This window comes from Serinus canaria, chromosome 2, assembly GCF_022539315.1.
Source record: "Serinus canaria isolate serCan28SL12 chromosome 2, serCan2020, whole genome shotgun sequence".
Classification (NCBI taxonomy): Eukaryota; Metazoa; Chordata; class Aves; order Passeriformes; family Fringillidae; genus Serinus; species Serinus canaria.
In genome coordinates this window covers 28,955,030-28,970,437 of record NC_066315.1, presented here as the reverse complement: position 1 = coordinate 28,970,437, position 15,408 = coordinate 28,955,030, and the positions used below count along the sequence as shown (strand labels likewise).

The 15,408-nt window shown below is 35.0% G+C and overlaps 1 protein-coding gene across 2 annotated transcripts in view; it reads left to right on the top strand.

The window, feature by feature from the left end:
- The window catches only part of AGMO (alkylglycerol monooxygenase), a 188,126-nt gene that overhangs the window by 117,432 nt on the left and 55,286 nt on the right, over window positions 1-15,408 (top strand). The gene's annotated exons all lie outside the window — the stretch shown is intronic.

Genomic DNA, 15,408 nt, shown 5'->3' with positions numbered 1-15,408 from the left:
ATATGTGCTTGTCAGCACAGCCTGATACTCAAAATTAGTAGACTCATTTCCAAAAGTAGATAGCTTACCTCCAAAGCTATTGTAACAGGCAAGTTACAGGAATTACCCTGAAGAGAAAAGAGTGGTATCTGTGCTCCCAAGACCACAAATACAAATGACTTAGTTTGAATTTTATCTTCAAACGTGATAGGCAGAGGGATTGAATTAACTTTTTAGAGATAAAAGCTGTAGTGGAACAAGCTGTTTCTGATGTGGAAATGATCTGAGTTTGGCACATACAAGGTGACCACAAAGAACCAACCTAGTATTTAAAATATTTTGGATATTTCTATCTTGTACAGTTTAAATAGAGAAACCCCAAATATTAAAAATACATGCAGTCCAGGATTAGTCAATATTTGCATCTTGCAATGGAAATGGTAGCAGACTCTTCTTCCCATAAATGTCTCTCCCCACTTCTGGAGCAGTGAGCAGCTATGAAAACTTAACATTTCTGCAACAGAATGTCTTTGTAGGACACAGATTTCTACTTTAATATACCCCACTGGGAATCTTAATCAATACATTTGTGTAGGAAGGCAGAAATTAATTCAAAATGTTCTATAATATGTTTTATTACTTTTTAAAAATCAGAAGTACAATCTTCTGCTCAGTCTATTTTTTTTCAGAAGCTTCTTGTGAACACTAAAGGAAGAAAAGCACAGTAAAAGTTGAGCCTCTGTTTTCCTATTAGCAGCACCTGAAATAACTGCAGAGACTGAAAACTAGTTCATGACATCTGGGCCATTGCATGCTAAATTCTAACCAGCCAGTGCCTTTTGTCTAAAGTGGGCAATAGATCAGTAAGATAAAATCAAGCCATTATATGTGCTGTGATTTATTTCCTTTTTTACTGCCTTGTTATATCATTCCCTTGTAGAAGTTCTGTTTTCTATGATGTTTAGAGTCAGGGAATAAGAGAATATAGAGAAAGCAACAATGCTATATTTGATTTTATAAGTGGGTATTACGCAGCCCAAAGAGAATGTTTTAAAATTTCCTTTTTCTGCCAATGCCAAATAAAAATTGCCTGATGAAAGAAGATTAGCAAATGCTGCATTTAACAACTGATTACCAAATGCAGAACACACAAAACACTTTGTATGTTTAAAAGTTGAAAATAGGTGTTATGAGAAAAGAGTAAATATAAAGCTCTAGTTATCAAATGAAACCAAGGCAAAATAATAAAGCAACCCTCTATAGAGTCTGGGAGTGATCACATCTGTCCTGACAGAATTTGTTTGGTTTATCTTCATGTGGAAACCATGAAATGTTTGAATAGGTTGTTTATTTTGCTGATTGGAAGCTAATACTGTTGAAGATGCCTGGTTTCAGTTTGAACATTCCAGATTTTTTTTTTTTTATGGAGAAAGGGATGCTTTATTTTGTCCTTAGCTATTACCTGAATTCATTGCACATCTGCATATGACTAAAACTCTCTAGATCTATTAATTTCTCCTCTTTTTGGCTTCATGTAGTTTGCCTACAAAGAGTGGTCAGATACTAGGAAGCAGCTCCAGGTGGTAGTGAAGCAGAATGCTAAGAGGTAAAGTCTGGCCATTAACTGCATTGTTTTATACCTGCTTCATAGCTCTTCCCACTTCCTTTTGAGACCAGCTAGTGAGTTTATTACATTTTAGGGAAGATACATGTCATTGCACATACATAAAAGGGCCTGTCCTGCTTCTGCTTGCTATGTAAGCAGTGAGTAGAGTTGCCATCATCATGGCTGAATTCCTGGTCAGTTTTTTTTTTCCCTGTCTTAGAAGTGAAACCTATTAGTGAAAAAGTTACCTTATTTGGAAAAGTCGGGGGGGGGGGTTATGTATGCAAATCTTTTAAAGTTCTTTGTCACTTTTAGCTGAGAATATGCTAGCACAGGATGAGAAGTGTTCTGGAATATAATTCTAACATCTTTTTGGGCTATCTTTGCTTCTAATGAAAGTGTTGCCCTAAAGTGAATCCATTCCAAATGTATCTTTCCATTCTATGTGCATGGATGGTGATTAGCTCCTGGGGCTATCTGAGTCTTGTTAAACTGCATCCTCAGACCATAAAACATGTAAAAAGCAGGAATTAATCTGTCAGACTTGTGAATTGGACCTAAAAATGTGTTACCAAGATACCAACAACTGAGAAGAGCCTCTTGCTAGAAGCAACTTGCTAGAATTTGCCTTGCCTTCTGGATAGCAGTCTAAAATGTACAGTTCAATAAAAAACCTTGGCATATGCTTTGATACGTTTTAACAAGTACTGAAAAAAGTTGGGACTTTTCTAAATAAAAGGATACAGAACTACTTAATCCTTCTCTTCCCTTTTATTACTTTTGCTTTTTCTTTGTGTATGTGAGAAATGAAAAGATATTAAAAGAAAATTGAGAGGATTAGAGAAACTTTTTCTTGGTCTCTAAATCAAAATAAAACCTTTAAAATAATAACATATTTCCAGGTCCATGAAAATTGGAAATAACTTTTTATGCAAAATGTTAAGACAAACATGAACAGGTGGGAGATTCAAAGTGAGTAGTGAATGTTTCATCCTACCTGGGTTGATACGCTTTTATTTCACTTTGGTTTTTTGGGGTTTTTTCAACCCAATATTATAAAATAACAATAGTCAAATAGCAGAACAAATTATTGCCTGAAACAAAAGCATCTTTCTCAAACTTCTTGGTTTAAAATAAGTCAAAAATCTTCAATTTGCTTTGAGTTCGCTAGTCTTGAAATAATACATTTCAAGAAAAAATTCTTTGTTTCAGTTGTCCAATCTCTACTTTTAAGAGCAGAGAGAGATAAGTGAATGTTTCGTCTAAGGGACTATCTGAGGATCTTGCTGTTGAAATTAAGAAGCTTTTCATTGACAGAGGGAAACTGGATATTTAAAAAAGCAAACACTTTCTAGTTTTAACACAGTCCTGGGTATTGGTAGAACTTTAGGGCCTTGGATTCAGGTCAGCTTTTTCACACTCTGATTTTTTTTTTGTTACTTTACTCAAGGGTGGCTCATTTGAAACAGATAAGGAATTCTAGAGTACTCTGATTAAGAATAGTGATAGAACCAATATTGTTATATAGCCATAGTTTTATTATAAATTGATGCAATCATAATTTGTTATTTTCAGGACTCTTATTGGACTATTTATCACTTTCTGAGTAATCACTAATTTTTGCCAAGTTCTTATGAAAAGTCTCAATCCACTAAATGAATCTAATCTGCTCATTCCAGTGAACTCCTGACTAGTGGAGAGTTAAGGAGGAAACAGGTTCTTTAGTAGATCCAGGTTTATTTTTCTGGCTTTGCAAGCTCTCTGGCTTTCACAACTTATTAGCATCAAATAAAAATCAAAAGCATCAGATTGCAAAAGTAACAAAAATAATAGCTGTGAAAGCAGTGTGCAGGCAAAACTGGTCCATTTTTCCTAGACAGTCCAAATAAACGAACTACTTTGAATCCTCTACTGTTTTATTTTGATCTTTTGGGGACTAAATTGCATGATCTTCATGATTTTATTTTGCTTTGTGCAATAATCCATACTAATGTACTCTATACAGAAGCATATTTGGGCATATTTGCCAGTAATTTCAGAAAACCCATAATAGATTTGGCAGGAGAGATTCTGCTTTTCAGAACTGTGCATGTGTGGACAAATGTTTGCCTCTTGGCTTAGACAGAATCTTTGGAATGTAAATGCTCTTTGGAAAACTGTTGTTGAAAGGGAACCATGTTGTTACCCTAAGTGCTAAGAAACAAACTAGGCTTGATACCCTTCAAAATTCTGCTGAATGACTGCCTGTTTGAAGGAAAAAAAGAAAAACAGGAGTTGTGTCTTTAGTCCAAAGTCTGGTCCTTTGGGAGAAGGATGTGAAAATTTGTGACTATCAAGTATATTATCAAATGGACAGATTAAAGGGGTAATGGAAAGGAAATGGCATGAGGGATGGCAGGCACAGACCATCCCCAGACCATGCGGGGCACACCTGGTCCAAAGAGTACCTCTAATTGTCTAGGAGAGAGGGTAAAGGTGTAAAGCAGGGAGGATCTGTACATTCTCCCAAATTCTGTTATTACTTTGTTAAGGATCTGAATGACTAGAATTTCCTTATATGAACCCACTCCTACAATGCTGTAGAATTCATATTTTTCAGAGTGGGAAATGAGAGAAGAACCTTAGGTTTGTATGGCATTATCTGCAATTATTAATTATCTTATTTTACATCTTTCCAGCCCACATGCCCTGATTTCTAAAGTCTTTAGGCAAGTCCTTGCAGGCAGATTATCTCTGTAATTTGGTGACAAGGTCATGGAATCATGGTCAGATACACAGGCACATGCTAACCTTATTTTCTCATTGGTCCTGAGTTGCTGAATCAGTGATTTAAGCCTAAACGTGGTGTTTGATTTTCTGTCCTGAATTACAGAGGATACATTGCTATTGTTAATCTTCATTAGCATAAGTTTTTTCCTTGAAATTTTTCTGAAGTTGTCAAAATTGCAGGTTCAGCTAATGTTGCATTAATGCCAGGCAAGAGTGCTGTATGACTGTTCTCCAGCATCATTTCCCTATTACAGCTAATGCAGTCCATCTCACTGAAACCAAAAAGCTATTGCCAGTACACCTCTTAAATTATTCTCAAGCTGCCAGCTGTGCCATTTGCCTTTGATCCTTTCTTTCATGGTAATTGTCATACTGAAAGGTAAAACTAAAATGTATTCTGTACCAAGAGCCACCTTTTCATACTTCTGGAGGATATTTGTTCTCACGAGATTGCTGTAGATTTTACATACTATTAATAGCCTTCTCTATGTGCTATTGCTGCCATCAAGTGCAATTATATAATTATGCATGTGTAACTATTCATATACAGTAATTTTTAAGTAATGCCAGCTCTCTGGATCTCCAGCATTTTCTTAGTGCTTAATTTAAAAATAACACTTAGCATTACATGAAACACATGAAATGCCTCATTGTTATATTTTAATGGGAGCTAAAAAAAGAAAAATTCTGGTTGAATATGCTCTTTGAAGTATGTTGCTGACCAGAAGAATAATTTGCCTTGTTAATAGATGAAATTTGGTAGTTTAGTGACTTGCTTTCATGGTTTTAATTACTATCTGATAACATAATTGAAAAAAACTGTGGAGTCATCAGTGTAAACAAATCTTTCCAGCAGGGAAAAAAATTATATTTTTACCTTGCATTTGTTATTACATGCAAAGAAAAATACCTCCAAGATGTCCTTCTGACCAATGTGGTTTAAAAATTGTTTTCCAAATATGAATTTTTTATTACTTCTGATTCATGATATTTAGAGAGGAAAATACTTTTCAGTTGTTTATTTAGTGCTTTAGGAATCTCATTTAAAACATTTGTGTGCTTTTGATCTTTCCTGTATTAAGGAGGTCCTGAAGCATCATGCTGTCCATTGGTTCTACAGTAGTAAAGCAGGATTTAAATGTACTAAGAGATGCTGGTCTGCAAGGAGCAAAGCCCTTCATTGCTACGTTCTCTGCTTGCAATGTGATACTTAAGAATAAATATTTCCTTTATTAACTCTGAAGTCAGACTGGTTGACATCCAGGCATTCTAACCGTTGTACATGTTACTGTCAAGTCCCACAACAAAGCAATAGTCCTGTTTCCAGGTATGTACAATGTAAACATGAGATGAAAGGCAGCAGATGAAAACAGTCTGATTTTGAACCAATAGACAAATACTACAACTAATCAGAAAGCATTTTTCTAAAAATTGAGGATGTTCATAATGAAAGATACCAGAAGTAGCTCAGGGAAGAGAGAGATCTACTGCAAAGATCCTTCAAATGTTGATTATCTTTCTTCTGAAAAGGGAGCTAATGGAAACATAGATAGAAAGTAATCACTTATCCAAATGGACAGTCTAAGACCCATTTGTTTCAGTAGCACTGTGGGTTGACATCAGTGAGGTGTGAAGGTTTTGACAGAGGATTGCTGTATTGCAGAGATGAGAAAAAAAAGGACCCAGATGAGAATTCTAGATCCGTGAATGAATAAGAGTAATTATCTCTGGTGTGTTAGAAAAGAATCTGTGGATGTGGATAGGGGGACTCCCAATACAGGTGGGATTTAAGATGACATATAAACAGTGATGTTATCTAGAATTATGGGAAAATGAGAGATGATTTATTTGAAAATGGGGGAGATAAAGAATTTAAAGTATATTTAACCTAAGCTAACATTCAAACACACAACAATATTGGGACAGATGAAATTTCTATGGTGGGGTGAGGGGGATGAGACTTGAAGAAAAGAGTGGGATCTGCATAGAGATGATGGAATTTGTGCTGGGATTAATAATGTATAGAGAAGCACAGAAAAGGGAAAAAGCCTGTACAAGAATGGTGTATCTGAGCTATATAAGATAGCATAAACTTGATGTTACTGAGCCCTTCATAATGGCTTAAATAAACTTTATAAAATATATACAAATAGATCTTTTTGAATATCATATCCCATATCAATAGCCAATAGAATTAAAGAGGATGTTACTAAATAGGATTTAAATATTTGTTGTTAACTGTCCTGTCTGGTGCATGAAAAAACATAGATTCCTCTCTTTAATCTGTGCAAAACTTTATTAACTGTCTTCATATGGAAAAGGGCCCTCTGAAATAAACCTTAGTATTTAAAAACATTTCCAGAAAGAAGGAAGTAATTAATTCCATTGAAAATCTAAAGTAATATGTGCACAACAATAAAGATATCAGGAGAAAATTTATCAAATAACTGAAGTGTTAGTGAGACGCAAGGACACTGGAATACTCTAGGATGGGAGTAGGTGAAAAAAAATAGAGTGATGAAGTTGTGTAAAAGGATGTGATACAATGAATGGAATAAAAAGAGAAAGCAATGTGGTCTATCAGGTAAATAAAAATGTTGTGGAAAAAAGAAGATATTAAAAGATGATGATATAATAAATGGTATTGCTATCACTTGTTTCTAGGTATCAAAATTTATTAATTATCCGCTGAAATGTTCTCACATAGTTCTAATAGGTGAAAACAGGTAAAATGAGTTGAAATAAAATCAGCACAAATGCTTGAGAAGTATCATAACAGCAAGTTTCATGCCATTTTGAAAAAGTAAATAACATCCTGAACTGAGATGATCTGAGGTTTTGAGCTTTTTCTACAAGAGAGAGAATGAAGATGTATAGTCAGTTATTTATGGTGAAAGTGGTACACACTCCTTTTAAAAGTATTTCATTTTTTAACAACTTAAACACTCTGCATGATTTGGGACTATTCTGGATGATCTACTGCACCTGAGGGAATGGCTCTAATGTTTAATGATGATTTTTTTCACTATGATTGCTACTGTTTTCTTTAATTTTTTTATTTAATATATGCATGCATTTTCAGGAGTAGAAGACATTGCACACATTGTTGTACATTTAAATAGATTATAGAACCCAGAAGAAATTATTAGCTTCTTGAAAAGCAGGGCAGTGAGAAAGTCTTAGATAATTATAACATCTGCTGTGAAGTTTTGCATTTGATATTGCTATTTAAAATAGCTATACACATAGTACATGCTTTGTGTGTGAGTGAAAAACATAACTTGGAAATGTTTACATCTGACTGATCTATTTTAAGTGAAAGACATATATTGTTTAGGTGCTACTGAGAAGTGTGAATATTGTGATTGGCTACTGCACAGAAACTTTTAGACAGGTAGTATGTGGAGAGCAAATGAATTGCTACTGTGTAAATTTAAAACTGTAGATGCAAAAGCTAAAATAATATTTAACTATACGTGGTATAATGAATCTTTATTGGCAACTGGCATTCACAGACTATTTGAAGGGCGGTATTGGCCAGACACAAGTTATTTGGCAGAGACCTTGCCTAGTATATATTTGCAGAGCCTGTCTGCATAAGGATGCTGGCAGGTTTATCCTGATTTCTATTCCAGGTGACAAATTTCTATCCAAGTATATGAGTGATCAGATATTTTCCACTGGAATCTGGGCACAGTAAAATTTCTGAAGCTGAGTAGAAAAATGGAAGGATTTGCTTCAGCTGTAATAGTCTCTGCATACCAAGGTGACGGCAAAATATTTCCACTTGGACAACAGCAGGGTGAATAGTACAGAATTGAGCTAAACATTTTTCTGGAATACTGATTGTAGTTTGTTGTCACATCTCAGTGGCATCTTCTCCTAATCTAGAAGCTGTGATCACTGTACTCTTCAATTAATTTCTGCATGAAACTTAAGCATTGGAAAGTGCTAGTGCACAAACTGTCTACCAGAGCAAAAAGCACTGTTCAAACCAGATGAAAGCTATACCATAATCCCATTAGCTTTTTTCTCTTTTTTTCTTTTCTTTTTTTTTTTTCTGATGCAAAGCCAATTAAAAAAAAAAGAATAGTTTCCATTAGTTTATTTGTCTTTCCTGGAGCAATTACAATTGCTAAACTTTCCTAAACTATATAAATGTGGAGTCTCCCCTTGTGACAGGTTGTTTAAATTTATAACTAAAGCTAGCATTTCCATCTCCAGTAAAAACCAAACAGACATTTAATTATGGTGCGTGACATTTCTGACTAAAATAGAGCCAACAGATCCTGTCAGACAGCCCTCATTGTTCATGGATTTTGAACAAATTGGGGATCTGTGAATTTATAGCAAGGTTTTTCTCTACTATTGTTTAAAATAGCACACATGGAAAACACGCCATGGGTGTGTTGTAATTCAGCTTTAATGATGTAACACTTGGTTTCAGTCAATCGTTGGAGGATTGCAGTAACACTGGTTTAGTGCTTCAGACGTTGCATGTTCCGTGGCAATTATAGTCCAGCTTTCGATAATGGCTGTTGGCGGGGTGTCCACAAGTGAAGTCATAGCAATTTTGAGAAAGAGCTAATAAAAATACACCTGCCTTGTAGTGGAAAACGAGCCTTTAATATCTTTGCTTTGAAGTTGAATGGAGCCCACAGCATTAACTAAAAGATACCAGTATTATGATGCAGTAATCCACTTCCCCAGGGAAAGTCAGGGGATTGAAATATGAAAGGCTGTGATTTTCTAGTCACATATTTTTTAGTCACTGTAACATCTTGAAGGAAAAATGGAAACAACAAGGCGATAATAAAAACTGGAAGGGTTGTTAGCTCTAAAATTAGGAATATGCAAAACAATCCCAAACCATAATTCAGGGATGCTACATCTTAAGTGATGGATTATGGTTCAGTTGATAGTTTCAATGCAATTCCTTACTTAAATATTTCAAAAACTACTTTTTGTTGAAATAATATATGGAATATTAAATCACCATTTATGGAAAAGATTTTTTTTTTCAGACAAATTCTCAGCTTTGTATTCTGGATCAGTTTAGCTTTTGACAAGATTTTTACTCAGCCACTGACTGTTTACAGCCATTAATAATCCTCCATTTGTTTCCTTTACCAAAAGATTTGGGATTAATTCCTTTCATTTTTTATTGTGTTTTCTTTTATTTTTTATCCTGATATACTACATATGTTTTAAATTCTCCTTCATTTTAGGCAGCATTAGTGGCTACCTCTTTGTGGCATATACAGTCAAGCTATGTGTCTTTCTAGGGCAGTCTGTAATGCAACAGTTATATGCAGTTATAAACTTCTGCTTGAAAGAAGTGTAGTAAAGTACATTTTCAACAAATGATGGGCAAAAATGCAACCTCCTTAACTGCTCCTAAAATGAGAATTAGAGGATCCATTCGTTCCTGCCTATTGCTAAAATAGTGACTGCTTGGGCAAATGACAGAATCTTTCTGTGTTGGTTTAACAGAGTAGAAAATGAATCCAAGAATTAAAATGCCCACCTTCTAATGCTTTTTTAGATAAGATTACTCTAGTAGCAAAGGGGCTCTAGAATTACCCTATCAAAGGGCCTTAAAATACTGGAAGTTACACTATCAAAGGAAACCAGTTCCTTGCATCCTTGGTTTGCTTTTTTCTGCTCAAAACTCTGTTGCCTATTTTGACACACTCCTCTTGTCATGCAGATGGCTGTAGTAGTCTTACTGTGGTGAATATGCCTAAAGAAACTTCAAGTCAGACATGTATAATTAGACCTCAGCATGGCTCACATTTGTTCAGTGTGATATATTATGCAGCAATTTTGCAATCACTGTTGTTGACATCAAAATCCAAACTGCAAAAAAAATTGTATGAGTATATAAACAAATGGACTTTCTATTGAAGTAAGAGAGCCTAAGAAATTAAAATGATTGGTGTATTCTTAGCACAACAAGATTAATCAGGAGATCAGCAGAGCTACTTCCATATTAATCACTAAATGTAATTTATGAAAAAAATCTAGAACATTTTGTCAGGAATTTTTCTGCAATCTGGAGCAGCTTAGGAACTCACAGGATACAAATCCCTCAATCAGACCTCCAGTTTCAGCTGTATTAGAGGTTCCTCTTAAAATAACCAGAATTTGTAAACCTTCAGGACTGGATGTTGCCTCTCATCCTCATCCTCACACTCACCAACATAGTAGAGTCCTCTAAGTGGAGAACAGAAAGATAAAGGGCGCTTAACCCCATGCTGGTCTGATCAAACACCATTCCCTGCTAACACAGGAGGAAACATTCATCAAAGGGATATCACTTGAGAATGACCCTACAAAAACATGCACACATGCTTAACTTCACGTTAATGGGTCTATTTAGGTGCATGAAGTTAAGCATGTGTTTTAAATCTTTGCTGGATTGTAGTCTGTATTTCCCTTTTTACTAACTTGAGCCTTTACATAGGGTTGTTACCTTACTGGTCTGAAATGCCAGAAATTCTCCGTGTAGAATCTTCTGTGAAGAAGATTTTATATGTCTGAATTTAGTTTTAGAATGTCCCTAGTTGCCATAGAATTTCAATCTTGCTATATCCGTGGTTTCTTTTTTTTGTTTAGAGTTAGTAGTACATTTTTACAAATTTCAAATAACTTGCGACTTTTTCGTAGCTAGCATATATGTAATTTAATTTCAAATAAAATCCCCAATTTTTTTTAAATGAAAAATACTATTAATAATGATACAGGCTTCTAGCTTTTCTATTAGTTTTTACTCTTAAATGAGGCATTAACTTTCTCTCAACACTGATATAAAAAATGACTAAGGGAGTTACCTGTTTTAATCACTTCTGTTTTATCATTTTGGGAGTGAGTGAACCTGTGCTGTGATTGGAAGATTTCCTAGTAAGTGTTCAATTTAGTAAAAAGAATGTAGAGAAATGCTGAACCAGAGCAAAATACTTAGGCTCTGGAACACTGCTGAGCTTTTAAGCAAATATTATGTTGAATCCTGGAGTTCAATTTAAATACACTCTGCAGTCAGTGATAGTCACAAAAGTTTTGTTTTGCTAGGTAAACCACATATTTTGGGAAGCTGAGCTGTTTCACTACCTACAAACTTCATACTACTGTCACTACATATTTTGCTGCTGTTCTTTTCTTTATAAAATTCAAGTGTGCAGTTTGCATCTCTACTCTGAAAGTAAATTGCTATTGAGTCTTGATACCTGCTAGCACTGGTATTCATTTCAAGCTGTAAAACATTACTTTGAAATAAATATTGGGAAGCTCGTTAAATGTTGTCAGCCATGTCATCTGTGTTAGCATAAAATAATATAACTAAGTATTTCTGGATTCTGTTTTCTACTAAAAAAAATGAGCAGAACTCTTCGTGTTTTCTGTACTTTAAAATTATTTTGTAGAGTTAAATCCCCTGATTTTTATCAATTCTACACACACAGAGAGATTTTTCCATGTGTTTCTTTGAGAAGCATGCACAGTTTCTGGTTTTATAGATAATTCAATGTCCAATTAAGGGATTAAGTGGTCCAAGTCATACAAGAACTATGAAAGTGAATTTCCCCTAGCCTCCATTATTTCCAACTTGAGAAAAAAACTGAATTTAAATGAACATGAAGGCTGCACAGTGCTTAAACACAATATAACCTAGGTTCTGACTCTGACTAGTTCTGGATAACTCCCTGTTGTTTCAGATGAATGAAGTGTAATATCCAGGGAAATAATTTTTTATATTAGGAATTTCATGAATGTGTATGGTAATTTCTCTTTTATTCTTTACTATCTGGAAACCTCCCTGCCTCATGAAGTATATTTATCAGTTCCATGTTTATGTATACTGTGTGTGATCAACTGTAGTGGATCTGGACTGAGAAGTGTCAAATTCAAATAACCGCTATAAAAATAATGTATTAAGACAAAGATGGTTGTAATCACACATATAAAGCAGATATTTTCAGCTAGAAACTGTATACAATTTAGTATTAATTCTTTTGCTGTGTTGATAGGCTTATTTTTCAGAAGACGAAAGGGAGGATGTGAGAGGGAAAAAAAAAATGCTCTTGTCATTAGCTTGATGAGCCCTTCATACTTGTGTTCCTGCAAACCCAAATCCCCAATGCGGATCAAAACAGATTCCAACATTTTTTAATTTTTCCTCAAAGGGAAGAAAATGCTACATAACAGATAACTTGTGATCATCCCACATTTTTATTGGGATTCCACATCCCACATTTTTATTACTTTCACCAACTCCAATCCTAGTAAGTTCAAACTTCTTGTCTTAATCTTCAGATCTTCCATGCAAATCCCCACTCTCCTGACTGCATGGAGTTGTCTCCCATCACCTTCCATTTCATTGAGAAAGTCAGTCTTGAGCCTGTGCCTGATGGTTTAAATGTCTGTCTTGTTGCTCCTCCCATTTGTTGAGATGATTTCTTAAATTATTATTTACTAATGTCTCCCTCAAATTCTCTCTCGGGATCTGTTTGTTTGAGGGCTTCTGAAAGACAGGAACCAGTGTCTTAGTGTTGGCCAAAAAAACCCTTTAGATGGCTGCTGGCTCAAGATGGCACATGGTACAAACATTCCTCACAATTGTCTCTCTTATCTGTGACCTCTTGTTTGTCATTATGGGTTATAAGCTCATAAGGAAAAAGGCAGATTAAGGCTTCTTGTAACCCTTCACTTACTGAAACTGTGATCCTGATTTCAGCTGCAAAAGTTGACTTTGTTGAAAAAGTAAAATTGCTGAGCTACCCTAAATGAATTGCTGAATTGCAGGTTAATAGGCACTGTTAGTGCTGTTAGTAGGAAATTTTCAGCCAGAGATGCATTATTAATGTGACCTCTGTGAGGGCCCTGTCCTGGGCCATGCAGCAGATGTGTTGTGGTGACTGACAGGGAGAAACCATGGTAGCAAGTACAGAGTATAGTTTGTCCTGGAAATCATCGGGGAATCCTTCAAATAGTATTAGAGAGCATTGTTATACTGAAATCTGTGAATCTCTGTCCAAGACTAGAAATGGAAACTAGCAGCTCAGAGAGAAGCATATAGCTGAATTTATGTTGGGAGGACAGAAAAGAGTTGTAGATAACAGCCCAGGGTCACAGACCTTTCATGCTCAGAATCAGGGCCTCAAGAAGAGGTGTTAAATCAGTGTTTCCAGACTAAAAATTTTACATCACTACTGAGACAAATTCAAGCTTCCTGATGGAGCCATCTGATGGAAGATTTGAGCAGGGAGTTGGATTATGATCATATAAATTAGACCAGATTTTCTGCAGAGGAAATAAAGCAGCCATATACACTCACTGAGTTGGTTTTTTTAAGTGAAATGTCATGATGAAGTATATAGACACTCTGCAAGTTCCTTTGAGGTATAATTTATAGCTACTGACTCACTGAGGAAGGTAACTTGTATATTTAAAGTTGTGAAATTGATAGCCAATGACTAAGCATTTAACAGTTAGCCAAATAAGAATTTTGCTACTTTTGGTAAAGAAATGTGCTTGCAATTTAATGTGTACAGCTAACTTCTAGCACGGAATGGTAGCCACTGAACTTGAGCCTCTTGAATCATTGCATTTTCTTGGATCTGCCTAATAAAACCACTGCCATTTATATGTCCAAATCAGTTTAATCTAGGTATAAGTCCATAGGAAAAAAAAATCCTCTATTTTTGCATTTTTGGTCATAAATCAAATAGATTTTTCCATTATTTACTTTAATGTTTTACGTGTAAAGTGGTATGAATCTCAATGTTGTAGCTTTTCTGTGTATTTTGCACATTACACCTGGCAGTTTGACAGAAAGCTGTCAAAGTAAATGACCAGAATTAATTACCATTCAGTAGAGTAAAAATTAGACAGGAATGTGGAACTCATAGGAGCTCCACAGAGTAATATACTACTTTATATTCCTCTACGTTATGGTTCATTAGGTGTATAAATAAATCTTTTCAATACACTTTGGCAGTATGGAAGTAAATTGTCATTTTAAATTAAAATCTCATTATTGAGATAGTATACACCTCAATATCAGAAATGCACTTATTCTTGTATTGATGCCATGTTATTGTTATTGAACTGTCAGTGCTCTCCAGTCACCTGAACTAGATAACAATCAAAAAATATGTGAAATTATTCTATTCATTTTGAATTTGAACTTTCTTATATCTCTTCCCACTGCTGCATACCCAAGGGAAAAGAATTCCTTTATTAAGACTGAAGCCTAAAATTCCACTGCCTCAGCTCTTGAGAGAATTGTAGAAAATTTGGAACCCTGACTACAAGAGAGGCTGAAAAAGGGAAAAATAGCCAGTTTACAGGCCTTGGGGAATTAATAAGTCTTCCCATATTCCTTGGAATCTCATTGAACTAAAGTTACAGTGAGGCTATGGAGACAAAGGTCTGGTGTCTTTTTCTCTCCTGATCAAAGTGGAAAATATATTTTTCCCCACTTATTTTATCTCTCAATCCCTATGCCACCATTTTTTTTTTTTGTAGATTGGAAATTTAAAACTTTGGGTTAGTTAATTAATATACCAAATAAAAATTAATTATAAATTAGTTTTAAATTGTTATGGTTAGAACGTCCTACGTATTGGAAGTAAAAATCTCAGTGTTATTGTGGGGGTATTTGCAAAATATTTCTGTAATCTGAAAGTGCACTGTTTGTGTCCATGTTGGAAAAATCAAAACAGACTGTCAATCTGAAAAAGGTAGAATAAGAGAATTAAAGAATTTGCATGTTCTCATCTGAGAATTGCTATGATAGTACTCCTGCAGTGTTTGCTTATTTGAAAAGAATTCATCCACTGAGTGCAGCAGAAGGGTTAGCTAAACTTTTTTAAACCTAGCTGTAAGGATAGAAAAGAGGGGAAGGTTGGTAGAAAGTGTTTATTCAGGGGAAAAAACCCACAGACTCGTGGATAAAAGGAGCTACTTTCAAAAATATTTTCAAGGCTGGCCACAATTAGGAGACAAATATGAAAGGGTGGGGAGCTGTGGAACAGGCCAGCAAAGGAAACAAGAAA